This window comes from Pleurodeles waltl, chromosome 3_2 (assembly GCF_031143425.1).
Source record: "Pleurodeles waltl isolate 20211129_DDA chromosome 3_2, aPleWal1.hap1.20221129, whole genome shotgun sequence".
In the NCBI taxonomy this organism is placed as follows: Eukaryota; Metazoa; Chordata; class Amphibia; order Caudata; family Salamandridae; genus Pleurodeles; species Pleurodeles waltl.
Genome location: NC_090441.1, coordinates 98513697 through 98539663, shown reverse-complemented (window position 1 = coordinate 98539663; position 25967 = coordinate 98513697). Strand labels below are relative to the sequence as shown.

The following is a 25967-nucleotide window of genomic DNA, read 5'->3' as shown; positions in this document are numbered from 1 at the left end:
GCAATCTTTCTGGAAGCACCTATCCAATTTTTTTCACCATAGAAGGAGCACATAGGGCACCAGTTCCAACGCCAAAGCCGGGTGCCCCTTTGGGGAAAATTATTGCAAGGATGTTTAACTACTGTGACCGTGATACTGCACATGGCCTGGATCCCATGGTGACCTCAAGTATGAAAATCCATTGTTCAAAGATTTTATGCTACAAGTACAATGATAAATGTGCAGGTATGATGAGGTTAAAAAAGAGCTTAGGGACCATGAACGTTTTATGCTCTACACGGCTTGACTGAAGGTGACTGCAGAGGGTACATCCTGGCACTTTGCCGCACTTGATGAAGCCGGGGAGTGTCTGAAAGGGTGGCGCACCCCAGGCCAACGAAACAAGCGGGAGAATCGAGCAGGGCATCATGGAGGTGGCTCAGACAATAGGCGCACAGACCATCCGGACTTGCAGCAGATATCTGATCTCTCAGAAGGAACATACACAGCCAAACTGGGCAATTCCTAGACTGAGGCCTGCCTCTTTTCCACTGGTAGAAACCCTTGAGACACCAGTGTCAGACTGCCCAGGGGTGAGACCACGACTGATGGCAGCAACAGGGCCTGGATCTGAATGGGGCCACCCATCGGCTGGAGGAGGGGGAGGGAGTGGACATGATAATGTTTAGCATTGCAGAGGTATGGAATAATTAAATGTTAAAGAGGGGAAGCTCTTTGTTTCTATTTTGGGAGGCTGGTCGAGGCAGCGCTGGCCAACCTGCTGTACTAAATGACAGTGTTTAGGCAACAGGCACTCTGCATATTTGGGGGGTGGGCAGGTCCAAGCCTGAACTGCAGGCCAGCAGACAGAGGGGTGTTTGTTGGGGACACGTTTTGGGTTTTTGTTTGTAACTTGTTTTCACCATTGCTCAGATACAGCGACGATAAAAGGTTGTAGGCGAAGGCACAGCACGCAATGGGATGGAGGGAGACAGCGAGACATCAGGCGGGCACGCAGACCTCCTCGGGCACACTCGCTTCATAGATGGGGACACCGCCACACCAAATCTTGAGGGTCTTGACGTGGAACGTCAATGGTTTGGGTAGCAGAATCAGGACCACTGCTCAGATTCAGTGATGGTAAAAGGTTGTAGGCGAAGGCACAGGACGCAATGAGATGCAGGGGGACAGCGAGACATCAGGCAGGCACACAGACCTCCTCGGGAACACTAGCTCCATAGATAGGGACACCACCACAGCAAACCTTGAGGGTTCTTTAAGTGGAACGTCAATGGTTTAGGTAGCATGATCAAAAGCAAAATTGTCCTTCAATATCTGTGCAGCCAGGCCCCGGACCTGGTTCTTCTGCAGGAAACACAGCTGAGGGGCAACCAGTACAGGGTCCTGGACAGATTTGGGTGTTCTCTGATGGCACATGCCAGTTATACCACAGATTCCAGAGAAGCAGGCATCCTAATAAAAAGCAGTACCTTTCATCCCTGCCTGCACTTCGTGTGATCCACTTGGTAGAGCTGTGGTACAATCAGGAGGTTGGGAGGGCAACACACTAAAAATCTGTTCTTTATACATACCACCAAAGCTACAGACATCAGCACCCTTCGCCTGGGGGAAAAAAAAAAAAAGAGAAAGAATATACACACACACACACATATATATATATATATATATATATATATATAGGGGAAGGGGGTGGGAGACGAACTTAGTGATGGACCCCAAGTTGGATAGGGAGACTAGGACGGCACCCCAAAGCAAGGCACATCCACAACAGCATGTCCGGGAAATACAGGGGTGCAACCCACAAGCCATATAGAATCTGACCATTCATCGATAGGTGCAACACTACGTGGCCTTGCTAAGGTCTATACGCTGCCCCCCCAGTATTGCCCTCTTGCATTTAAAAGACGACCCTCGGGGACAAGCTGAGGAAGACGGCAGATCAATACTTTCTGGAAAACAAGGGGCTGCAAATTCTGGAAGGCCTTTAACACTGTTTGCCGAAGCTATGCACAGGCCCCGATAGGGATGGGGGAGGCACATGAACACAACAAGAACTCCCTAGTGACATGGCTCCTAATGGGGGAGCAACTGACACCCATCTCGATCATCAACTGTGCCTAAAACAACACAAATTGAAGGAAACATGCTTGTGCTTATGCAATGACAAGGACAGCAAATTGCTTGTGTGGCTTGATAGGAGGGATCAGGAGCTAACTTGAGTCCGGGAGATCATAGACAGTGACAGGGTGACCCAGACGACCAGTGACACAGTAGCTGAAACTTCTGCCACATACTATGAGAGGGTGTATGCTTCTACAACCCTCATGTCCGAGAAGAGCCATACAGGACTCCTGAAGGACATAACCCTGCCAATGCTTTCTGACTAGAACTTGAACTCTGGAACAGGACTTGACCGCGGAGGAAATAGCAAGTGCATTATGAGACCTGCAATGAGGCAAAGCAACAGGGCTGAACATACTGCCGGTAGAGCTCCACAAATGTATGACAGACAAAATGACAGAACACATGTTAGCCATGTTCCACGCTGCACGGCAGGAGTAGTGTCTAAAGGACCAAAGAATCGTAAATTTTGTTGTGGTCCCTAAGAGGGCAAACCACTGAGGGAGTGCTGGCCCTAAAGCCCCTTCTCTCTATTCAACCTGGAGACCAAGCTGCTCGCGAGGACCTTGGCGACCAGACTGCCGTCGGTAATCTTCACGATAGTTCGCCCAGACCAATTGGTCTTCATGCCATACAGGGGAACACACCTAAATTTAAGGCGCCTTTATGGTGCACTGCGTATGACCAACGCGCCATGTTTTGAACAGGCTGTGCGTCTCTCCGTGGATGCTAGAGTGGCGTTCAACATTATTGAATGGAATTTTATTTTTGCAGCCCCGTCAGCTAGGGTTCGGTCCTGGGTTTTGTGGCTGGGTGCAACTTCTATATCAGGACCAGCAGGCGAGTCTCAATCAATGCTACACTGTCCAGGCTCCTTGCCCTGCAGAGGGGCACAAGAGCAGTGGTGTCCTCTCTCCCCCACACTACTTGAGCACCTGGCGGCTTGTGCATAAGATCTTCGCATATGGGGAGTGAGTGTCCCTTTATGCCGATGACATATTACTCGGCGTCACCAGACCACTCCTGTCCATAGACAGAATACTGTAAATCTTTCAAATCTTTGGGGGATCACTCTGGATACCGAATCTTTTGGGACAAGTTTCTAATATTCCCGCTAGCGGAAGAGACCCTCGAAACTTCCCCAGGGATGTGCTGCACCGCTAGTACAAACTGGGTTGAAATACTTGGGTATCTATATCATCCGAGACTCAGGAGACTTCTTCCACGAGAACTTGGCTCCACCACTGGACAGGCTCCATAGAGATGTGGCAGACCCTCCCAGTGTCGCTGATGGGCAGGGTCACCCTTTGTAAAATTATGGCATTGACTTGGTTGTTATACGTTCTCCAAAATAAACCCTACAGGGTTTGCCCCGACATTTTTAGGAAGATGGACCATGAGATTAGAATGCTACTGGGTGACGGTGAAGTTTCCTGTATCGCACTCCATAAACTACAATGGGGCATCTACGATGGGGAACTGGCAGTCCCCCACATTCTGAAGTACTACTGGGCCTCCCAATTAGTGACGTCAATGACTGGGTGTTTGTGGACCAAGCAGGACCGGCATATCGAGTTGACAGAGAAGCTTTGGGGACCATAGGCTATGAAGCAGTTCAAGAAATCACTTGAGCAAGCCCCGCTAACCCATTGGTATAGAACATTTTGGCAACATTTGGAGAGGACAGGTGATGGTGACCTTTTACGTCCTGTGCCACGACTACTAGATGGAGCAGACAGAACACTATAGATATTTGCAATTTGGGGATGCTCTTCGGAGACTCATTCTGGAGCGGAAACAACTACCAGTGCCACTGGAGTATCTCCTCCTTTTGGCCCCATTAAAGGGCAGGGCCACCTCCATGACGTACAGGAAAATAATGAACAATGCCCCGGGCCCAATAGCAGCCTTACAAGAAACCTGGGAGAGGAACATTGGGGCACTAGAGGACAATGACTGGACTGAAGCTGTTCAGAGCCCTAGAGAGATGGCAAGAAGGGCCTGCTTCTGGCTAGTCCAATTACAGATCATACACAGGGCCTTTTACTCCATGGTACTACTACACAAGATGGTTATCAAGGATTTGCCGCTTTGCCTGAGGGGTTATAGACAGGAAGCCACCTTCTTTCATATATAACAGGTGTATCCATTAATACAACTCCACTGGGAAGGAGTGCTGCAGATCATGGCCAGAGTGCTTAGCTGATGGTCCCCCAGATGCTAAACTGCTCGTTTTGAATGTCACAGGCGAAGAGACCTGGCCAAGGTATCAAAGGCTCTGGCAGGCTGTGGCAACAATATGGGCCAAACTTGACATAGCACAAGTCTGGGGTGCAGTGGCACACCTCCCTAATCGGACATGGATTGGTTTCAAAAGGCAGAGTAGGTGGTCTAAGAGTAGGAGCTGCACTAAGAAATGGACAATGTATGGGGAAACTGGCACAGCTACAGAGGTGTTTGAGTGGGTGGGGGATGGTAAGGACAGGGGGGAAAAATGGATAGAATCCAGATATCACACTTCTCAACAGATGAGACTTTTGTACGTTGTCCACGCTCTGTGCTTTAAAAGTGCAATTTCTATGTCGGAGTTTGTGTCTGTTCTCTAGCATATGTATACTCTGCGATTATCTCAACCATTGCATATTCAGTATGCTGAGCATGACTTTTATGCAATAAAAAGATTTAAAAAAAAAAAAAAAAAATCAACTCGGATCCTCGACTCAGGAACTAGCAAGTGTGCCGAGAGTGAATAAGGTAAGGACTGGTAGGTGCGCTCTCTCCTTTCTAGGTCCTTCTAAAACAGAACACTTGAGGCAAGAGAGTTCTGTGTACGTTTAAAAAGAAATTAAAAACATATCTTTTCACCCAATAACAACTGACTTGCTGCTGGACTAGTGCTGGGACACTCCTAGAATCATCTGTGCACTCTATAAATCTTGGTCGTGGTCATCACAATCATCATTCATGCGAATATCTAAGCACTCCATACTTTCTGTAAAAAGAAAAAGAAAAAAAAAAAAAAAAAGACAACGCAAGCTTTGGATATGAACATTTGGATAAAAATAGAAGCGGCATAAACTGAAGCTTTCACATGTTCACGACATTGAGGTGAGATTGCATACTGCCTAGCCCTGTGCAAATCTGTGGTCTATTACAAACCTCATTAGCTGTGGTGTACACGAGATGGAGCCCTTAACATTTTTCACATGTAAGTAGGTAGCACCTAGAGGGATAGCATGCTCAATAGGGTCTAGTGGTTGTCAGAGCTGTGGTGTTGCCCATGCCTGCCCATCCCACTGTACGGCTCGTCTCTCTGCATTACCAATTGTAAAGTCAGGTTTATGTGTCTGACTGGAAATTGCAAATCCGAATAAAGCATTCCGATGTTCAGCTTCTCTGAACCAAGCGTTTTCCAGCAGGTCATCCTGTGAATTGGGACAAGCTGAACAAGACTGCTAACAAAAGCAAGATGCCTACAACAAAAACATGGGTTGCCTGCCTATACTTGCATCACGTTCTGCTTTGCCAAAATGGCACTCAAAAATATTCCGCATGCAGGAGCCTGCCTCACTAAAGGCCTTCGTAAATTCATTAGTATTACTCCAACATTCAAAGAACGCCGCTGGCTTCCACCTCTAGCATGCATCACAGTGAAAGTCTTTAGTGTCAACTCAAACTGCACCTAGTTAGGGACCCAAAAAAATAAAAAATAAAAATTTTTAATGCAATGGGTCACACATTTGCTAGAGTTAGAGCTATTAGCGTGGTAAATTCCTAATTGGACTTTTCTTGCCACATAGATTGAAATTGAAAAGTAAAACAGTGGACATTAGCATGGCCGCCATCAGCATGCGTGCGAATGGGAGACACAAAATGGGAGACACAAAAGGGAAAAGAAGTTTGCTCGCAGTCAAACTTATCGGCAATCATCCACGAAACAGAGGCAGCCTGCAAGGCAGTGACAAAATTGCCCCAAGGAAGGACAAACGTAAAGCATTTACCAATGATGATAAGCCCACGAACGGGTGAAAGTGATGGGCGTGGTTAAAAGCCCAAAATGCTTACAACAGGTCAAAGTGCTTGCGCACTCGACATAAAAATCACAACGAACGAATACACACCTCACAGCAGTACAATAACCAGACGAGAAGAAGAGAAATACAAGAAGGAAGAGTCAAGAAGCTAAGCCTTTCATATTACAAGTTGAGTGTAAGAAACATCATTCCATTTCAAATCCAGCACAGCCAATGTATTATCCACTTCCAGAAGGAGGTAAAGGTTCTTATTTTCACCTATTTCACCACAGCATAAACACCAGGATGATGTACGAATGGGGGAGTGGGGGGTCTTCCTCATATCGCTCTCTAGAGCGGAGCACGCATCCTCACATTTCTGCTCTGCATGAGCTCTGCCTCCTTTACTTCTACTTGATCATTCCCACAGAGTACTCCCTACCATTCCCTTACTCCTCATCGCTCCTATTACAAACAATGTCCCTCTGTCAACCCGTTCTGGACCTCTCTGCCTCAAAGACCTCTGTTGCTTTGTAGCAAGGCTTGCCACGTACACAGAAGCCAGGCCCAAAGACAGCCTTTATTTGAAAGGAACTGTCTGACTTATACGCCACAAAAAGAAAAACCGTTCACTTTAGATGCACACCAGGTAAGCCCCATTTTACTAATCCGTTCCCTAAAGATGTTTGGTCCCAACATCAAATTTGTGTGGCACTTTAGAAACGTGCCGTAGACTTGAACAGACAAAGAACGAGACTAGAGGCAAGAAACTCTGGTTGCCTCCCTGAAGGGGTATGGATTATACATCATGAAAAGACTCCTGCAAAAACCTGAAGAAGAAGAGAAAGCAAGTCTATTCATTTCATAGAATTGTTATTGTTTACGTGTAACTAGAGTTGTACTGTCATATCTGACATTAGGTCAAAAGGAGTATAATTATTAATTTAGGGGTAAGAGTATTAGTTATTGTTGCATTTTGCTCTATAATGTGATCAGCTGAGCCTATGTAACATTTTGCTCACACCTCAAGCTGACCGTTTTTCACTGTGTATTGCCCAAAAAAACAAAAGAGGGCTCATTCTGGAGGGGAGTCAGACTAGGGAACGAGCCTTTGGAGCCAATCTCAGAGAGCAGACCCATGTCAGTCTGACCCCTGCTTAGAACCTAGAATATTTTGAGGTCTAATCTATGCTGCGTTTGACGAAGCTTTATGCCAATTCCCTATTTTGACTAAATAGATTTTTGCCTTCTGTAATAATTCAGAATTTTTAATAAACCTTTATGATTTCTCACAATATTTATTTCGTGTTTATGTCGCACACCAACATTCCTTTCAAAATCTCTGGGGGCTGAATACATTTAAATCGAAATTCAGGAAGCAAATCGGGAGGTTTGTTTTGAAATGGCTAGGTCGTCAGGCGTTTCCTAAATATCAGCACGAGGGCCAGTGGTACTTATTCCACAATTTATGGAAAATGGCTGAAAATTCTGGCTCCCCATTTTTCATGCTTGAATTTACGGCTATGATAAGGAGGTCAATAGAAGGATCTTAGTGAATGGACAGCCATTTTCTATAATCAGAAATACCTCTTCCTACTATAATAGCAATTTTGTAGAATATAAGCAGTCTTTAAATCCAGTGCCAATTGCATTAGCAATACGGAGCCAATGTCTATAGGGACCAACACTCATGTCTTGAGGTTGATGATCAATTTTACAGTAGGGTTTTGGATACACTAACTAAATTTTTTCCAGATGTTCCAGCATAAATGGGTTTCCATTAATCTAATTTAGTAAGCCACACGTGTTTTCAACACCTATTTTGCACGGTGGAGGGGCATAAAAAAGGGAAAGTTCTTTTTAAGACCTTTAACTGGTACACACAAGATTTGGTTGTAGCTGTGATTTGGGTCTTTAGAATTTTCCCTAGGTTCCTCACTACAGCGGTCACGCAGGACACTTCCCATTACCGCTGGCCCTAGGGATATTTCCCAGCTTGAGATTTTATTAAAGACAGGAAGTATCTTTCTTTGATTTAACAGTTTTTGGTCGTCCATGTGGATTTAGTTGATGTTGGTGGCTTACTTTTTCCTTGCAGCGCCGTGAGAATTCAGCTTTAAATATTAACTGGGTGTCAGCTACTAGACAAGCATCAGAATACCAAGATTCTGCAAAACTTGGGTCAAAGGAGATAGGTAAAGATAAAAAATAAAAAAAAAGAGAGAGTGGGGGGGGGGGTAACAGAATCGAACTCTGTGGGACACTCCTGAGCAGATACCAAGTTGATGTAAACTGCTGAGGTGCTATAGTTTGTTGTCAGTATTGAAATGGCTGCACTCCTTGTCTGTCCGTTGTCTCTGATGCCAACACCAATCTATGTAATAAAATATTATGGTCTATAATGCTGAAGGTGGCCAAGAGGACCAAAACAAATGAAAGGATCTACATGTAATTCTCTATCAGCAATAATGGTACTGCCTTTTGAAAAAGTTTGAACTACCGTCTCTGTAATACTTTGCTCTTCAAGAATGTGACCCTGCACAGCAATGATTTATTCACAAATAATCGGATTTTATAAAGGTTAATATGTGTATTTTATGAACATTGACAGGCATCAGTCTTAATTTCAGGTTAGCTTTATAAGTGCCAAAGATAAAACAGAAGTTGCATGAACGGTTCTCTGGGGCTTGCATTGCAGGTAAGTTTTCAGCCTTTACTTTGCAGGTAAATTACTTTACTGAAATCACCTACCCCTGTGCATATATGTTATTTGTATTTGGATAGTGCACCATTACACACAAGAGTATCCGAGAGGAAGCAGGTATGTGCCTTGCCCTGCCTATGGTAGGCTGATTAATTGAAAAGCCAAGTCTTCAGCTTCTTGTAGAACTCAAGAAGTGAAGAGAAGACTGATTTGGAATGGTAGGTCATTCCATGCTTTAGGAGCAATGTAGGAAAATGCCCACGCTCCTGATATGATTCTGTATACAAGTGGGATGTGTGCAAGTAGGATCCCTGCGAGCAGAGGTGCCTAGGTGCAAGGAGATTTGACAATTCAGGTAAGTGTGGCCTGAGTTGTGTAGTGCCTTGAATGTGTGTGAGGGGTTTGAATTGAGCGCATTTGTGTATTGGGAGCCAATGTAGGTACCTGAGGTGTGGTGAGATGAGAGTTCTGGATGAGTGTCTGCTGGCTTGCTTGGAGTCATCTTTTGACTTGTTTGGTGATACCGGTGTAAAGGGTGTACCCATAGTTCAATTCACTGATGAACAGGGCATGAGCACCAGTTTTTCTAGTGTTGCTTGGATGCCATTTGAAGATCTTCCAGAGCTTCTTCAGAGTTCGAAAGCAGGACACAGTGACCATGTTGACTTGTGCAGTCATGTCCAGCATGCAGTCAATGATTATTTATAAGTTCCTGGATTGGGTTTTGCGTGTAGGTTGGAGTTCGGCTGGCCACCAGTTGGAGTCCCAAGTGAGGCGTTCTTGCCGAAGATCATTACTCCCTGAGCTTAGGACAGGTGGCTCATCAAGTTATCGATTTCGGTCTTGCAAGTGGGGAACTTGTTTCTTCTGCTGGAGGGGTCTTGTCCAAGAGGGGGAGTGTGAGCTGCGTGTCGGCTGTATAGGAAAGGATGTTGTGAGCTGAGGAGGCGATAAGAGTTGTTTCTGCACTGTGGTTGGGCCTGAATCTGAACTGCATTGCATTGCATAGCTGGTGGTTGTAAAAGTAGTTGGTTGATTAGTTTCTCTAAGATCTTTGCCAGGTATGGTAGGAGGGAGAATGAAAAGAGCAGAAAAGAGTGGCTGGGACAGCAGATGGAGATAGATAGATATAGCTATATATACCCAAAAGAGAATCTGCTGCACTCCAAGGAAGTAGAATGATCATATTTATTGAAAACAACAAAGCATCACCCAGCTGTGTGCATTTCAATAAATTTTATAATCATCCTACTTTCTTGAAGTGCTGCAAATTTTCTTGTGGATTACAATGATTTGGAAGGTTCAGTCTCCCTTCCTCGTCCGCACCAGCTCCCAGAGCGCACCTCCCAGAATTCTCTTAACTAGAAGATGACAAAACAAGTCCTGGCAAAGACAATAGGTCTTGCCTATGCGAGAGTTATTGGGTTTGGAAAAGTGTTTTGGCAACGTTGTAGCACCAGAAATAATAAAATTAGTATCTCAAAGTGCAAGCAGCGGAGGGACACTAAACAAGATGAATCTATCTTTGCTTGGTCCATGCACCAGAGAATAAACAGAAGTGGTGCCTGGCCTGGCCAATTACGAGGCAGTAAAGAAAAATTCACACTGAAGCCAACAAATGTTAAGGAATGGGCGGGTTTCAAACCCTTTTGGTAAGCAATAGCATCTCACAAGTGAGGACATGGCTCACGCAGACTCAAACTTCAAATATTGCTGCCTGTAGGTGCACTGGCTTAACACGGCATTGGTCGCTTGAAGAACGCCAAAAGGTCTGGCTTTCATATGCTACACCCAGGACTTACAAATAGCAGGACACTCACTCTGAATTCACATGGGCACACCTCTCACCCTGCACTCATATATCTCTAAACCACCGCACATTCTGAACTTAACCTACGTGCCCTGCACTTACACCACCCAGTATACACTCACTGCTCATCATGCATTAAGACACTGCTCACCCACCTATTGTTACACTAAAACAAAACTCACCAGCTGCTCCTTCTTTCAATTTGCACACTCTTACACCTCTCAACCTATACTCACCCTACACAAACTACTCATACAGTGCACTCACAAACCTCACTCTCCAATCACACTTACACCAAGCTTAAAGCTCACCATGCAGTCACACTGCTTACATACTTCTTAGCTTGGACTTCCATTACTAACAAACCACTCATGCTAACTGCTCGCCAAGTACTCACCCCGCACTCAAACATCACTTAGCCTGCATGCACATGCACTGCTTACTTGTCACACGTATCATGCATGACAGCTCACACCCCCTCTCACCCAGCGCAGACACCCTTTACTCTGCACGCCCACACCCATCACCATGCACCTGAACTACTCAAAAATATCTTCACTCTTTGCTCAACCTGTACTCACATGCTTCTCGCCCTACACAATAACACACCACTACCACACTTAATGATTCAGCCAGCACTGAGGCAGCTCTTATCCTAGACATTCGCACTACTCAACTCATCTCACTTTGCACTCATCCATCAATCACACATCTCTCTCTAAGCATTCACTCATCCAGCACACACTGCTCCTCCAGCATTCACCCACAACAACCTGCAGCCACACTGCTCACCCTGAAACTCACACACCACTCATGCTGCACCAACATCACTCACCTTTCACTCAGGCACAGCTCGCATGAACACCCCTCGTTTTGGACAACGCTCACCCTGCACTCGCTCCATTTACATACCTCTCCCTCTTCACTCCCACCATTCATAAACCACTAACACTGGCCGCACGCCTCGCACTCAGACCTCTCACCCTGCACACTGGTGTTAGACTTGGTATCCTTGACATGGTCGCCCGTCTTTTTTTTGCCTCTGCTTCCTGTGTTTTCACTGTGTGCTGGACTTTGTTTTTGCTGGTTTTGGTACTGCTGACCAGTGCTGAAGTACAAGTGCTACCTGTGTAAATTGTGTGTGTAATTGGCTTTTCCACGATTGGCAGATCTGATTTACTAGTAAGTTCCTAGTAAAGTGCACTAGAGGTGCCTAGGGCCTGTGAATCAAATGCTGCTAATGGGCCTGCAGCACCGATTGTGCCACCCACATGAGTAGTCCTGTAAACATGGCTCAGACCTGCCACTGCAGTGTCTGTGTGTGCAGTTTTAACATGCCAATTGGATCTGGCAAGTGTACCCACTTGTCAGGCCCAATCCCTCCCTTTTTATAATGTAAGGCACCCCTAAGGTAGGCCCTAGGTAGCCCCATGGTCAAAGTGCAGATTATGTTAAAGGTAGGATATGTGCTCATATGTTTTTGTGTCCCGACAGTGAAATTCTGCCAAATTCGTTTTTTACTGTTGCAAGGCCTATCTCTGTCATAGGTTAACATGCGAGCTGCCTTTAAATAACTTTTATGTGCAATTTCCCTTTGGGAACAGATAGGGATGTGGAGTTTGGGGTCTCTGAACTCACAATTTAAAAATACATCTTTTGGTAAAGTTGGTTTTTAAATTGTCAATTTGAAAATGCCACTTTTAGAAAGTGGGCAATTTCTTGCTTTAACCATTCTGTGACTCTGCCTGCTTGTGTATTCCTTGCCTGGGTCAGAGTGACAGTTGGGCTGTTTGTGAATCTCCAATAGACAGTGACACAAAGGGAGCTGGGGTGCCTGCATATCCTGATGGGCCATCTAGGCTAGAGTGGAGGGAGGAGTGGTCACTTACACCTGAAAGGGCTGTGCCTGCCCTCACAAAATGCAGTCTCCAACCCTCTATTGTGAATCTGGAGCCAGACCTGGGCAAGGCAGAATCTTGTGCAAAACAGAGATTTTCCTTCAAAGTTTGCCTACTTCCAAAGGTAGAAAGGGGTATAAGTAATTGACCTAAAACCTCAGATTTTCAGATTACTTCTGGAACCAAGAGGAACATCGGCCAAGGAGAAGAACTGAAGGAAGAGTACTGCCCCTTTTTCTGTAATTGTGCTTTCCTGGGTTGTCATGCAGTTGTTGCTTCTGCCTGAAAGAGGACAGAAACTGGATTTTGTGGTATATTCCTGCTTGTGAAGTGTCGCCAAGGGCTTGCACTGAGCTTGCCCCCTCTTCTGAAGTCTCAGGACTATCAAAGACTTCCTCTACAAGTACCTGAACTCTCTGCTGAGACTCCTACCCTGCCAAGTGGTGCGTAATCCAGTTCCTGAGCCCTTGAATGGGGAAGCTGGTGAAATACCAAGAAGAAACAAGCACCTCGACTTCAGACTACTCCGGACTGACGCCACTGCTGGATCCCATGACGCCGCCTGCAACTGAAGCCCTGGCCTTCATTTTGAGTGCGAGGACCCCACCTTGCTGAAGTCCACGACTCAATGAGTCCCGAAGTGTTGTGTCACCGACAGCCGCGACACCCGACTTCGCCGCACCACGCTATGACTGCCGGATATTGACCCTGCCGGAAGTGCGCAGATCCAACGCTACGCATCAGCAAACGCCTCACCTCCACAGCAAGGACCCGATGCCTCCGCTCCTTCTCTCCGCAGCACCGGAACAGGCGTCGTACAGGACCCAGCGACACCTCGATCCCAAACACCAGACACCGGCTTGTTTCCTAGTTTTCACAGGGTACTGTACCTGGGGGGTCCATGTCACTCCGTGACTGGGGCCATTATCATCGGATGGTTGGGAATGACTCCGTCACTACACCATGATATCACCGAATTTGAACCACTTGTTTCTAATCGCTATATTGAAGTTTAATCTTTAAAAAGTCATAACTTGAGTTCTGTATTTTGGATTTTTGTTGTTTTACTCAGATAAATATTAGTTATTTTTCTAACCTGGTGTCGAGTCCTTTTGTGACTGTGTGACTGTGTGACGGTGTTTTCACTGTATTACTGTGTGTGATTGTACAAATAGGTTACAAATTGCCTCTGAGATAAGCCTGACTGCTTGTGCCAAGCTACCAAGGGGGTGAGCAGGGGTTATCCTAGGTGTGCATCTCCCTTACCCTGACTAGAGTGAGGGTCCCTGCTTTGACAGAGAACAACCAGAGACCCCATTTCTAACAACTGGTCATCCAGCACTCCCACACTGCTCACCTCCAACAGACAGGGCTCACACCGAACTTAAAGAAGACAGTCCTCCGTCACATAATTGTGCCTTTTTTGGTTCAATTTCGTGGTAAAGTGAAAAGGTGCAATAATACATTTGTACCATTTAACTCCGTTTCAGACACCTGCATTAAGTCTGTGGAAAACAAAGAGGGGCTTTCCAATTTAACAGCAAGACCAACGTCATAAACACCAAAGCAGCCTTGTGATACTCTCCAGAAATCCATATGCTAGGGCAATTAAGGTATCAGATCGTTTGAATGTTGTCGGTGTAAATAAAATAAAAACGTGCACATCTTTTATTACAGCGAACAGTATGAAAGCGTAGGGAGCGTATTTCACAAGATGAAAATGAGGCACAACATAAGCCCAAGAAAAAAAGTGGTTGTGTTTCTGGTGTTTTATCAATATAATAATATTGCTGCCTGGTTACTGGTTTCTCAGAAACTGAAATACTGGTATGTCTGTCCTTCAAATATATGCAGGGATCACATAGCCAAAGTTCTCCTTCACAATCACATGAAGTACGTGGCTCTGTTGGTTTTAAGAAATAGGTTTTAAAGCCACATGCATTACTCGTAAGCACCAACTTGCGACCAAGAGCACACCAGCTGTAAGTTGCGGTATGGCGGTACTTGAGAGCAGATAAACCCCCGGCCCCACAAAAAACACAATGGTGCTTACACGGTGCACAGGTGAGAGGCTTTTTGGAACTATGAGGCTATCAATCTGCCAGCAAACATTTTAAAAGCGACTGAACAGTAGAATGCAGACAAGCGAAGTCTTTCTTAGTATAACGGAAAGGTATTTTTTTTTCTTTTAACTAGAATGAGATTTATGCAGCGAACATGTTCTGGCTTTTTATAATATTCATGGCAGGACTGTGGAAGACCAAATTAAGTGTAATTTGCCCAGGATAACACCATACGGGCAAGTTATGATTTCTGAGTCCACTATAAACAGATTAATCACTCCGATTCCCTCTGCAAAATAAAGTTTAGGTCACTGTGAGACCTACAGCTCAAACAAAGATTTCAACAGCATATACATGAACTCACTGGGCTAACTGACCCTGACTGCACCATGCCAGGCAATTGGGTAACAAATATATTTTTCTTGTACTCCTAAATCAAATTCAATGTTCATTTTGCAACAAAACTCAATCCGTTTTTGCTGTAGTGGGAAAAGGGAAGAGATGTTCCAGGTCGATCAGAAATATTATGCAACTATAATTTAAGTTGTCCCAGGACTGCATTTTGCTCATTGATTACCATTGGCTTTGTGGTTTGTAACTCACTCTTTCTGGCTTTTCATTTGCTGGCTTTATTTGCTTTTGTTTCTCCAGGTTCAGTTCACCCCTCCTATTGCCTAAACCTTGTTTTCAGTACCCTTCAACAATCTCACTTCTGTTAACAGGCCTTTAAATCTTGTTCTTATCTCATCACAATTGCGGTGCATTCAAAGACAGAGGTAAAATGTCAGGAGCTGTCTTCCAAGTTATATTTCTTTCTCTCACTTCAATGTGAGAAGACTTGTGTGACAATCTTGCTTGATACAGGAGGTAGGAAAGAGTTTTGTTTATAGCACGCAACAACATTTAAATGAACTGTGTAAGTATTTCAATTATGAACATACAAATGAAGCACATTTTTTGTTATTTCTGAAGTGTGTTGAAAACAAATACTTTAATTTGATCGAAACAAAATAATTAAACTAGGTGATGCAATTTCCACACATTTTCGTCTGTGGGCTGTATATTTTTTTATTAGTAAAACCATAATTCTGTGGAAATATAATGGTCATTTCAATTGAAAATGTGTTGTCTGTAATGGCAGTGTTCTACCACACCATGAATACTCCACTCCAAAAGTAACTACCAGAGTAACTTTAAACATCCGTGTATTAAACAGTAGGAAATTGAAGCAGATTATGGCCCAAATTGAAAAATACAGCCACCACCTAAAACAAAAAGACAGGACATTCAATAAGCAGTACACGACAGTGCACACTGCAACATGCACACAGAACAGACAGCAATGACAAATAATGCCCCTAACTGAACGCCTCATGAATAATCACAGAATTTTTCTGCTGTAGCACAGAAAAGCACACTGACTCCACTACTACGCTCACATTTACAGAAACAGACTTCAAGCACCAGAACCACTGCAGCATGGATGTGCTAACTCTTGGACTTTGGAACAACCGTCAGGCATTGCATGCAGCTAGATTAAAAAGTAATGGTGGGATGCTGCAGTCTCTCCCGCAAAATAATCATTGGAGGGCTTTTTGCGATGCCTGCCACTAATTGTCTTGAAAAAAATGAAAATAAAACTTGAGCATTGGGTGGAAACATGAAAACGGAATGAGAGATTGGATCAGATGTGAGTACTAGCATCAGAAGCAGCGCAGCAATTACAAACAAAATATAGTGTGTAAACATGCATGTAAAATAGAGTATCACGAGGCATCCCAAACTGATTTTAAAAAACAGAACTGCAGTCTGAAGTCCAAAGTTAGTGAGAAAGAGCACAGTGCTTGAACTGGAAAACATCAATACATTTCTCATGACTGCCCTCCTCTCATCTGTGCTGCAAACACATAAATGATGCCCCATCCAAAACTTTAACAGCATTACAGTGTCGTGTATTCCCCTTTAAAGATCACACTCTGTTCCATTTTGAACTTTATACTTTACAGTGTGCATAAAGTTTAGATCTCTAGGCAGCTAAGGCTGCTGGCTCTAGTAACTAGATAAGCAAAATACAATAACCACAGCTACATGGAGGGCAATCACACTTATGGAAGCACACAAATTCTACTCAATCTAAACATATACTCCAAGAAACCAAAAAGTGGGAAGAGCCAAAGCCCTTCTGTCCAGTACTTCTGAACGCTCTTTTGTAGCCCTTTAAGATTTTTCAGTTGATTTCAGGGATGTTTTGGTAATACACTACCATCATTATCATATACTTTGAAAGAAACCCCTAATGTGTACTACCAAAAGACATGTGCCAACTGGATTGGCTGAGCCTAGTCCTCTGCAAACAGCCAACCTCTGCTTGACATGGTTGACAGCTATGCACCACTGGGGTTGGCGGCACACTACATTCAACAAAATCTCTGCAGGTGGTCAGCTCACAATGGCTGCACTGTTCAGCCCCAAACCAACCTATAGTCAGGTCCTGAAACAGCATCCAGGCCCAGTCATCCTATGAACATTGTGATTTTTCCCCGTTTTAAGCTTTTTTCCAGGATTTGAAAACAAACATCTTTTTTTTTTTTAAGTGTGGATCTACTCCTGAATTGAAGAAAAGATATAAACAAAAAGAACATCGAAATTGAAAAGTAATACCTAATTGTAACTACAAAATAGACAAAGCCAGCATAATCAATATATATGTATTTGTTTTTAACTCCCTGCTGGCTTTGTCCGATTGTTATTAGCCTTGATAAAGCGCAGGAAGACCAAACACACATCCGTTACTGAAATATCTTTGTCTAAGGAAGTGGGTTTCAAACATTTTAATCCCGCGTCCTCCCCCCCCCCTCCCACCCCCCACCCAAAATGGAAAAAATAAATAAATAAATCAGCTGGCCCCCCTCAGATTTTTTCACAATTATTCTATTAAGTTGGTAATGTTTAAATAGGTCTGGGCGTATTTACACATTGCAGTTAAGTTCTGTTGCCTTTTTAAAAATGCAGTATTTTGTTTCTCTTCTTAAAACATAGCACTGTTGTCTGCACAATGCTTCTTTTGGCCAAAGCCTAGCGTCCCCTTGCCCGGATATTTGAGGCCCCCCCTCTGGGGGCCTGCCCCCAGTTTGAAGACCCTTGGTCTAAGAACATGATTGAATAACCATGAACAGACAGGCCTAGAAAAATCATAAAAGATTGTACTAGACCTGCAGGTCGAGTAGTTTGAATAATCTACTCGACCTAACTAATGTATTTGACCTGGAAATGGCTCTCAAATTGTGTGATCCTAGTCAAATACTATATTTTACAATTGTCTTTTTCTTCATTCTGACATACGAGTGCACCTTCAAATATGTGAGTTTAACATTTCTGCTGTAAAAAAAAAAAAAAAAATTTTTGTTTGATTAAATACACTAAACATTTGCTCCACGTATAATAAATCTAGCTCACATATAGGGTACACGTGATCCATGCATGACTTGCTTCTTAGTTTACTAATAGCTTTGCCATCAGGGCAGGAGTCTTTTTCACTTTATGTTTGAACACTCAATTTTAATAACTATATTACTAAAGCATGATGTGGTAGGCCACTATCATTTACAGACAGTAAATTTCCCAGAAATGTCCAAAAACCTTCCCATAACTTGCAGATTTATTGCTAGAACTATATAGTGTATTAACAATAATCTGAAAATTGGGTTCCAGAAAACATTTATCATTTGCACATCACCAAGTAGAGTGTTCTGACTTTTTTTTCCATCCTATTAAAATACGTTTTTTCAATCACACAGAAGTACAAAAAACGGTCTTTCACAGCTACTGAAATATATTTTGAAATGTTTGTAAAGTTGACTTAGTTATATAAACCTCCTCTTATGTTGGGTGAAACCTGATACCAAAAGCCTTTAATTTTACATAGGTCAGACAGTTCACCTTACAAAATCCTGGAACTCTGCAGTCAGAAGGAAAAGTATTTGTATTGCAATAGGACAAACTGCCTTTTGACCTCTGTCTCAGAACACAGAGCAAATGTGACAAGGATAAGATTTAAAGGCATCTTTATTGCTAATTCAGTTCCTGACTGAACAGAACACCTGTTCTTTGTCCACTTGCCAGAAGGGTAGAGTGGAATCTAAAAATAGCTCGATCTCATAAAATAAAACTGGCCATTGCAAGTAGTAAAGTAGATTTTTCCAGCCCTGACAGAGTTTGAAAGTATACCCTCTGAAATACTTGCACAATCACGGATGTGCAATTTAATAAGATATCTACTTGTCCATGGGACAGGTTGCTTCACAAATCTACTTGTCCTGTTAAAAAAAATATATGTACATACGTGTCCCTTAGGTGCCATGTAGTGTGGCGACAAATTATGGCAGCAATGTCATTCTGTGAGAGCTCTGATAACAGACTCTCTGATTATGCCGGGGTTAATACTATAGTAGGGCTTGAATACTAGCAGTATCAAGCCCTGCTCTGGCAATTCCCTTATTTTTCCACCTTTCTGTAGAACTACGTACCTGGGCTGAAGGAAGCATTAAGCAATATGTCTGGGGCTGGCAAGCCTTTAAGTCCGTGCACACCTACTAAAATGCACGTTTTAAGGATTTTCACTAGCTCTTCCCTAATCTTCTCCCTTACCAAAAAAGGTTGGAAATGTACTCCTCACAAGGGAAGAAGTTCTTCCAGGGTTCGGAAAAGTGGTTGGAGGGAAAGTGAACTTCAAAAACGCTCAATAGATTTCCGCATGAGCAAAACCACACATTCCCAATTTGCTTGTGCTAAAATACAGTTCACAAATATATTGTGGGGGTACGATTTCCTTGTCTACTTCTGTCAATTAATGAAAGCCATTAATGCAAAGACATATACCCAAGGGTGCACTTTTGTGACTTTCTTTAAGAAATGAGCCCCCAACTAGGTCCAACGTTAAAAAGGGACATTTTTTTCATTAAAATTCTATTTTTCTCTCCAGCCATCTATCTGCTGACTTTACTGGGAGTGATAGCATTCTGCTCTTCCACAAGGAGCACACTGGCAAACAAAGTAGTTTTGTTCAGTCCCAGGAACTAATGTGGCAATGTGTGCTTTCTGAGACCAAAAATTATTTTTTGCTTGTTGCCAATGTTGGTTACAATGGTGAGGAACATAACAGCTCTCACAGCAATAAAGTGTTATAAAAGCCATGTCAAAACAAGATATGCATTAACAAACCCAAGAGTCTCACCACCAATGTAAGATCAGTTAGCTTTGCTACTGCTTGTTTACTTTCATGTTTCCCATAATCTTGTTGAAAAGTGTTACACTATTTTTCCATTGGGAATAGTTTTTAGGAATACTGTGATGCATCAACACAGTTTACTAAATGATGCTTCAAAGAAATAGTACCTACAATTTCACAGTAATTTAGCAAAACATTTTTTGAAAGCAAAGAATCATCAACCTTGCTTACAAGCTTCTGCATTTAATCAGGAGCATTCTGGGAGCATTATATGTAGCCTCATATTGTTAACCTTTTCAAACGTGTGTACACACATTTTGTTTATTGGAACCACTGCCTTTAGTGCAGTGTGACCTTACAATGTTTATTTAGATTGCTCACCCTAATAATAAAGACTTTCGCATTAACCATAAATACAAGTTCAACAATATTAACATAAGGACATAAATATTACCTCAACTACAGATGGTTCCCTTCCTTGTAAACCGGCAGCCAAATGGTTTGTGCTGCAGGGAGATAGACCTACTTGTTCCAAGGACAAAATAAACATGAAACCTTGTTGTCCTTGACCCCGAACAATGTGTCCTGGAGGTGTTGGGCTGAAGGAATTCCGTAACCCCGACAATTAATCAGATTGTTTTTCACTGATCCAACATTGTAGTCCATGGATCTTTATTCTCAATAGTGGCCAACTGATATAAAGTATGTGATTCATTCTTCACAGCAGCAGGACTGTTTTTACCTTTCTGATACACCGGTGACACTATGAGAGCAATTTGTTGTCCACTGTTAAATTACGTGCAATGTCTAGGTCACATTTTACAGCCTCTCAGAACTACTGTTTAGTTGCTACATGTTTTAAATAAACAGGAGCAATTCTTCCCCACAACAGTACTATATAACAAGCTTTGGCAATGCCAACATGCCCAGCCTCAGCAAGCTTGTATTTCTTTAGCCAACATATGCCATAAACATTAAAAATAATGAAAAGCCAAAACTTTAACCATCTATAGGAGGTGTGGTTACGTTTGTTAAATATATATATATATATATATATTTCAAAAAGAAGACATTGGCCTTTGAAATAGATTAATGTGCACACAGGCAAGAGCAACACTTTGCCACTCACTCTAAAGAGAGCCACTAACTGCAGTTGGTTAAGCCACTGCTTTTCAGTGTACTGAGCAGAAGCAAAATGTAAGCAACACTCAAAATGGATGAAGGGGGCTAGCCTAACGCTTGTGTGTGTGCATGAGTGAGTGAGTGAGATAGGGATAAGTATGGTAGTAATGCGTTAAAAAACACACGGTGTTAAACTAATAAAATTCACCAATTATAGTGATCTCCAACTATAACTTGTGCCCTGCACAGTATTGTCATGAATTATGTAATTTCAGATGTTGTCAATGATGTCATAGAACATGTCATGAATGATATAATGCGGGAGGTAATTAAAAGTGCATGGCAACTTTAGGGCACAAGTTATAGTTACTTGAGATAAATATAACTAGAGAATTTCAGTGTTTTTTTTTGTTTAAAATTGTATTTTAACGAACATTTTCACCCAACTATAATGTCTCAACGTTGGTTTTCTTTCAGTGAATTTCTAAGGTTTTGTTTTTTTAGTGCCAAGTAACACATTAACATACCTACCTATAATAACATCACTTTAACCATTGCTTTTTTCAGTGAATTTATTTTTTAACGCAAAAAGTATGATGCCCATCACTATGTGCAGCGTGGGATTGGACACAGGGCATGCGTCCAACCACCTGAGAGCGCCTTACCTCCAGTGGCGCACAGCACCTATGCATATTATTTTTATTATTAAGTTAAAAAAACACACACACACACACACAATGAGCCTGGCATAACAACTATAGATGTCTCTAAGCAAAACCTAAAAAGAAGGGCCATGGGTGGACAGTGTACAATGAATTCACCGATCAGCCACCTGCGCTCAGGAATGAGTCAAGCAAAGGAACCCTAGTTCCAAAATACCCTTGCCTTTTCCTGTCTCCCTCTACCCAACCCTTTTCTTTTTGTGTCCTTACCCCTAAACACTTGACATTCAATCACCCTATGAAACGTTCCAAATTTTGTGTGCCATAACGCAAAAAGATAACAAGCCATTCTAGGAAGTTTAGGGTGGCACTGTACACAGCCATGACAGGAGCTAGCGCCCTAGGCCAAGGAAGAAATCACAGCATTATTACAATGGATGTTACAAGTCACCATCTCACTAAATGCCGCTGTTTCATACAGCTCAGAGGCCTGCAATGCTAACTGCAATAAATAACATGCAAAAGTTTAAGGCACTACGGGTACGTTGTAAAATAGGTTTATGACTTATCTGAAATTATCACTTGTCAAACAATAAACTGCAGTTTTGGACGTCACACATCAAGAAGTGGATGCAATGGATCAATGTAAGAGAGGTTGCAGTGATGTTATAGTTATGTTGACTTTTTACCCATAAGAGGTGATAGAAATTCAGCAGTTACAGTTATGCCTATAGTTATACTTATGTTAAGAAACTATAATTCATGGCCTAAAGTTACAGAATAGCACAAGTTATAGTTTCTTCAGATAAGTACAACTATAACTGTTGAATTTCTATTGTTTTGTGTGGGTGAAACAACCACCTAACTATAACGACCTAGTAACCTGTTTTTTTTTGTTCCTCAGTGAATTTATAAAAAAAAATTTAAACATAAATATCCAATGACCGCACATTAATACAACCACTGTTGCACTGCGGCCATGCCTCCCAAATGCACCCAACCTTCAGCCATGTGCAGCAGGTTTTGGTGTGTAAGTGGGTGTTTTTTCCACACTGTTTTTTGGATCTGCAGGTCTTTTGCAAGTCTACACAGGAGACTGTTGAGTGCAACTGTGGATCAGTGGGAAAAACAAAAAATGGCCATGTTTTGCCCATAGACCCCTCCATTTCTTCCATGGTGTCAGGATAGCTGTTTCCTGACCCCTTATGTCAGTTTTCCACCGTTTTTCCCTCCCTCTGGCCCAAAGTGAGAAAGAAAATGGTGACTGCAACTTTCCTCTCAGATTGTGGCCAGCCATTCAGGGCCTTGCTTTCCTCCAGAATCCGCAGGTCCTTTGCTAAGGGGTCCAAGCACCTAGATATCTATATTTACTTTTCCTTTAATAACTCCAATACTACTGAACTGATTTACAGCAAATAACTAAAAAAAGCTCTTTCTGGACCAAGAGCTAGTTTTCTGTCAAATCTAGTGCACTTCAGGTTGTAGTCTGGTCTAAAATCCTTATGGGAAATTGGAAAACCCACAGCCAACCACCAACCCCCCCTCCCTTCTCAGCCTCCACTTGACGTATCACCCCGAAACTTTCCATAACTCACCAAAATTGACTGTTGTACTAGTTTTTAAAAGTTCAAGAAGATTTGTCAAACAGCACCAAAGTTATAGGGAAAGAAAAAAATGTTTCCCTATGGAAACTAGGTCTCAACTAGAACGACATATTTGCATATCTTAACTAGGCAGACTTGAAGCAAACGGCATGCTTACTTATACTGTACCAACACTAAATTGTGAAATTAGTGCCACCGCACCTGGGTCCTGCATTTGGAGCATTTGTCTCTTGAGCCTGTCTTCGGGGTTTTGACCACAGGTGTAGTCTATAAATCCAGCGTTTTATCATCACAGCTTATTATGGCACGTTCTTACAGTACATAATGAATCGCCAATATCTCGCTGTATGGTCACTTCGTATCTATATTGCGACGTACAACTCGAATGGATATGTAACTTAAACAAGCTGTCGTCTCATCACAAAGAGATATCCCCCGCACACATCCAGAAATCATCTCTGATGTCTGCTGGGAATATTTCGGAATTTCCGGTTAAAACCCGAACTACAGATCTCGAGACACTAGGTTAGCAAAATAAGTTAACCTGCTCACTGAAACCCGGAAAAGATTTATTTTCAGACGCAGTGCAGATAGTATTGAAGTGCCTATAACCAACTCGGAATTTAATATGCAATGCAATATACATGCCTGCACATAGGAGTAGCTGCACGATGCTACAACCACCACTAAAAGTTTGAACCACCGCAAAGCATCACTCCTACTCCGGAATAGGAAAGATTAGAACGCTGCGGCTGGCTTGCAATAAAAAGTGCCTGGAAATCATTCTGGCAAAGGCCGTTACCGCCCTGGGAAGTACTTCAAGGAATTAATGTCTGCTAAACGCCTGCAAAGGTAACATCTGGCAACTACTCTCGGCTGTTTGGCAGTGCCACATTTAACTCCTCCGCTCAATGGCTCCGTGGACAGGACCGGGGTTAACAGGAGTGAAAGATCGGTCGCCAAGTGTTTCAGGCAGTGCAAAATAAAAGGAAACACATGTATTTGGCAGCACAGCAACCACCACCTCAGACTTACTGCTGGTAGTAATGCGGCGGCGCACGCTCACGTCGTGTCCGGATGTGGAAAGATCCTGCGGTGGCGCAGCCTCCAAGGCGAACACGGGCTTAGCAGCACGGGCTTGATCCAGCCAAAGCGGGAAGCTAAACAATGGGCCCGTCGCGGGGATTCCCTCTCGCACACAGTCCCTCAACTTACAGGCTGGGAAGGGCAACACCCCCGGGAAAATGAGTGCTGCGTTACAACTTTAATACGTGGTATTACGTACACTTTGTACCCCTTAATACCCGAATACCGGTAACGGCAGCCAACGACCACTGGCTTACTTTTACCGATGCCCGTAGTGCGCGCGCGCCGGCGTGCAAGAAGACTGCTGGGTCTTGTATTCCTAGGTTCAGAAATCCATAAAGAGGGAGCCATGGGCGGGCAGCGCTTGGACTACATTTCCCATCGTGCCAGTCGCGAAACGAGCAGCGGTAGCGTCAGAAAACAAAGCTAAATTTCCTTCAGCACGGCAGTTTGTGCAGGAAACAAGATGGCTGCCCGGACATAACCTGTGAAATTGTGTCCTATTGATCTTTATTTTAACCTTTTTTTTGGTTTGGTTTAAACGTACTTTATAAAAATATTGCAAGGACCTAATTGCAATGCCCCGAAAAAAAACCTATATGAAACTAATGGCTTCACTTTAAAAAAAAAAAAAAAAATTATTGTCATGTTTCAAAATACTGTAGGAGATATCTAGTTCAAGTCACAAATCTAGCTCAAGTTCATAACTATTGAAAACTTTCTGTTGTACTGGGGAGTCAGTATTTTTATTTGTAAGGAAATATATTAGGTCATAGTCTATGCTAACATTTATTTGGTAACATAAAAGGGAGACTTAAAATCATGAGATTTTAATTTTCACATGAATTTGTATATAGCAAAGTAACTTTTACTGATGAAAAATCCATATTAAAGTAGTTTTGCTTTATAAATCGAAAGTTTGGCCCTGATTCAGTGTGTACACTTTTTTTTTTAGTAGTTCATTAATGTTAAGAATTGAGTACAAATGTAAGGATTGCTTTCATGTGTGATGAAGGAACTCCCCAGATTGACATTTCTCTATCTGAACAGTTTTCCATCTTTGCTACGTCATAGCAATCTATAACCTTGGCAGCAATGTGTGAGATTTTCATAGTTTCAGTGTAATTATGAGTGACAGTTCAACGACTGAGTGACACTTTCTTGCAAGCAAAATCAAGCAATGAAGACGAGGGAAACATAAATACCAGAAATCACACTGATTTGAGCAACAAGAAACTCCAAGAAGATCTTAAAACTGCTGTGAAGCACTAATATTTCAAAAAGACTTAGCACAGCTCCCAAGTGTTCGCACTGACTACGGCAACGCACTCTACACATGCATCCCGGCCAAACACCAGCAACTCCTCCAACACATCCAAAACGCCTCCGCCCGTCTGATCCTCAACGTACCCCGCCGCAGCCACATCTCACCCCACTTGAGAGACCTTCACTGGCTCCTTGTTGACAAGAGGATCACATTCAAGCTCCTTACCCACGCAGACAAAGCACTCCACAACACCGGACCTGCCTACCTTAACAACAGACTCAGCTTCTACACCCCCACCCAACAGCTCCGCTCCGCAGACCTCGCTCTCGCCGTCGTCCCCCGCATCCATCGAAGGACATCCGGCGGAGATCCTTCTCTCACCTCGCCGCC

General features: G+C 43.1%; 1 protein-coding gene across 2 annotated transcripts in view; it reads right to left on the bottom strand.

Moving 5' to 3' along the window:
- Nucleotides 1-24586, bottom strand: part of GTF2I (general transcription factor IIi) — a 1115084-nt gene extending 1090498 nt beyond the window's left edge. For both annotated transcript variants that reach the window (XM_069226909.1, XM_069226910.1), the window contains exon 1: nt 24260-24586. The gene's annotated coding sequence lies outside the window, so the exon portion shown is untranslated. The remainder of the gene's footprint in view (nt 1-24259) is intronic.
- Between the last annotated feature and the right edge of the window lie 1381 nt (nt 24587-25967).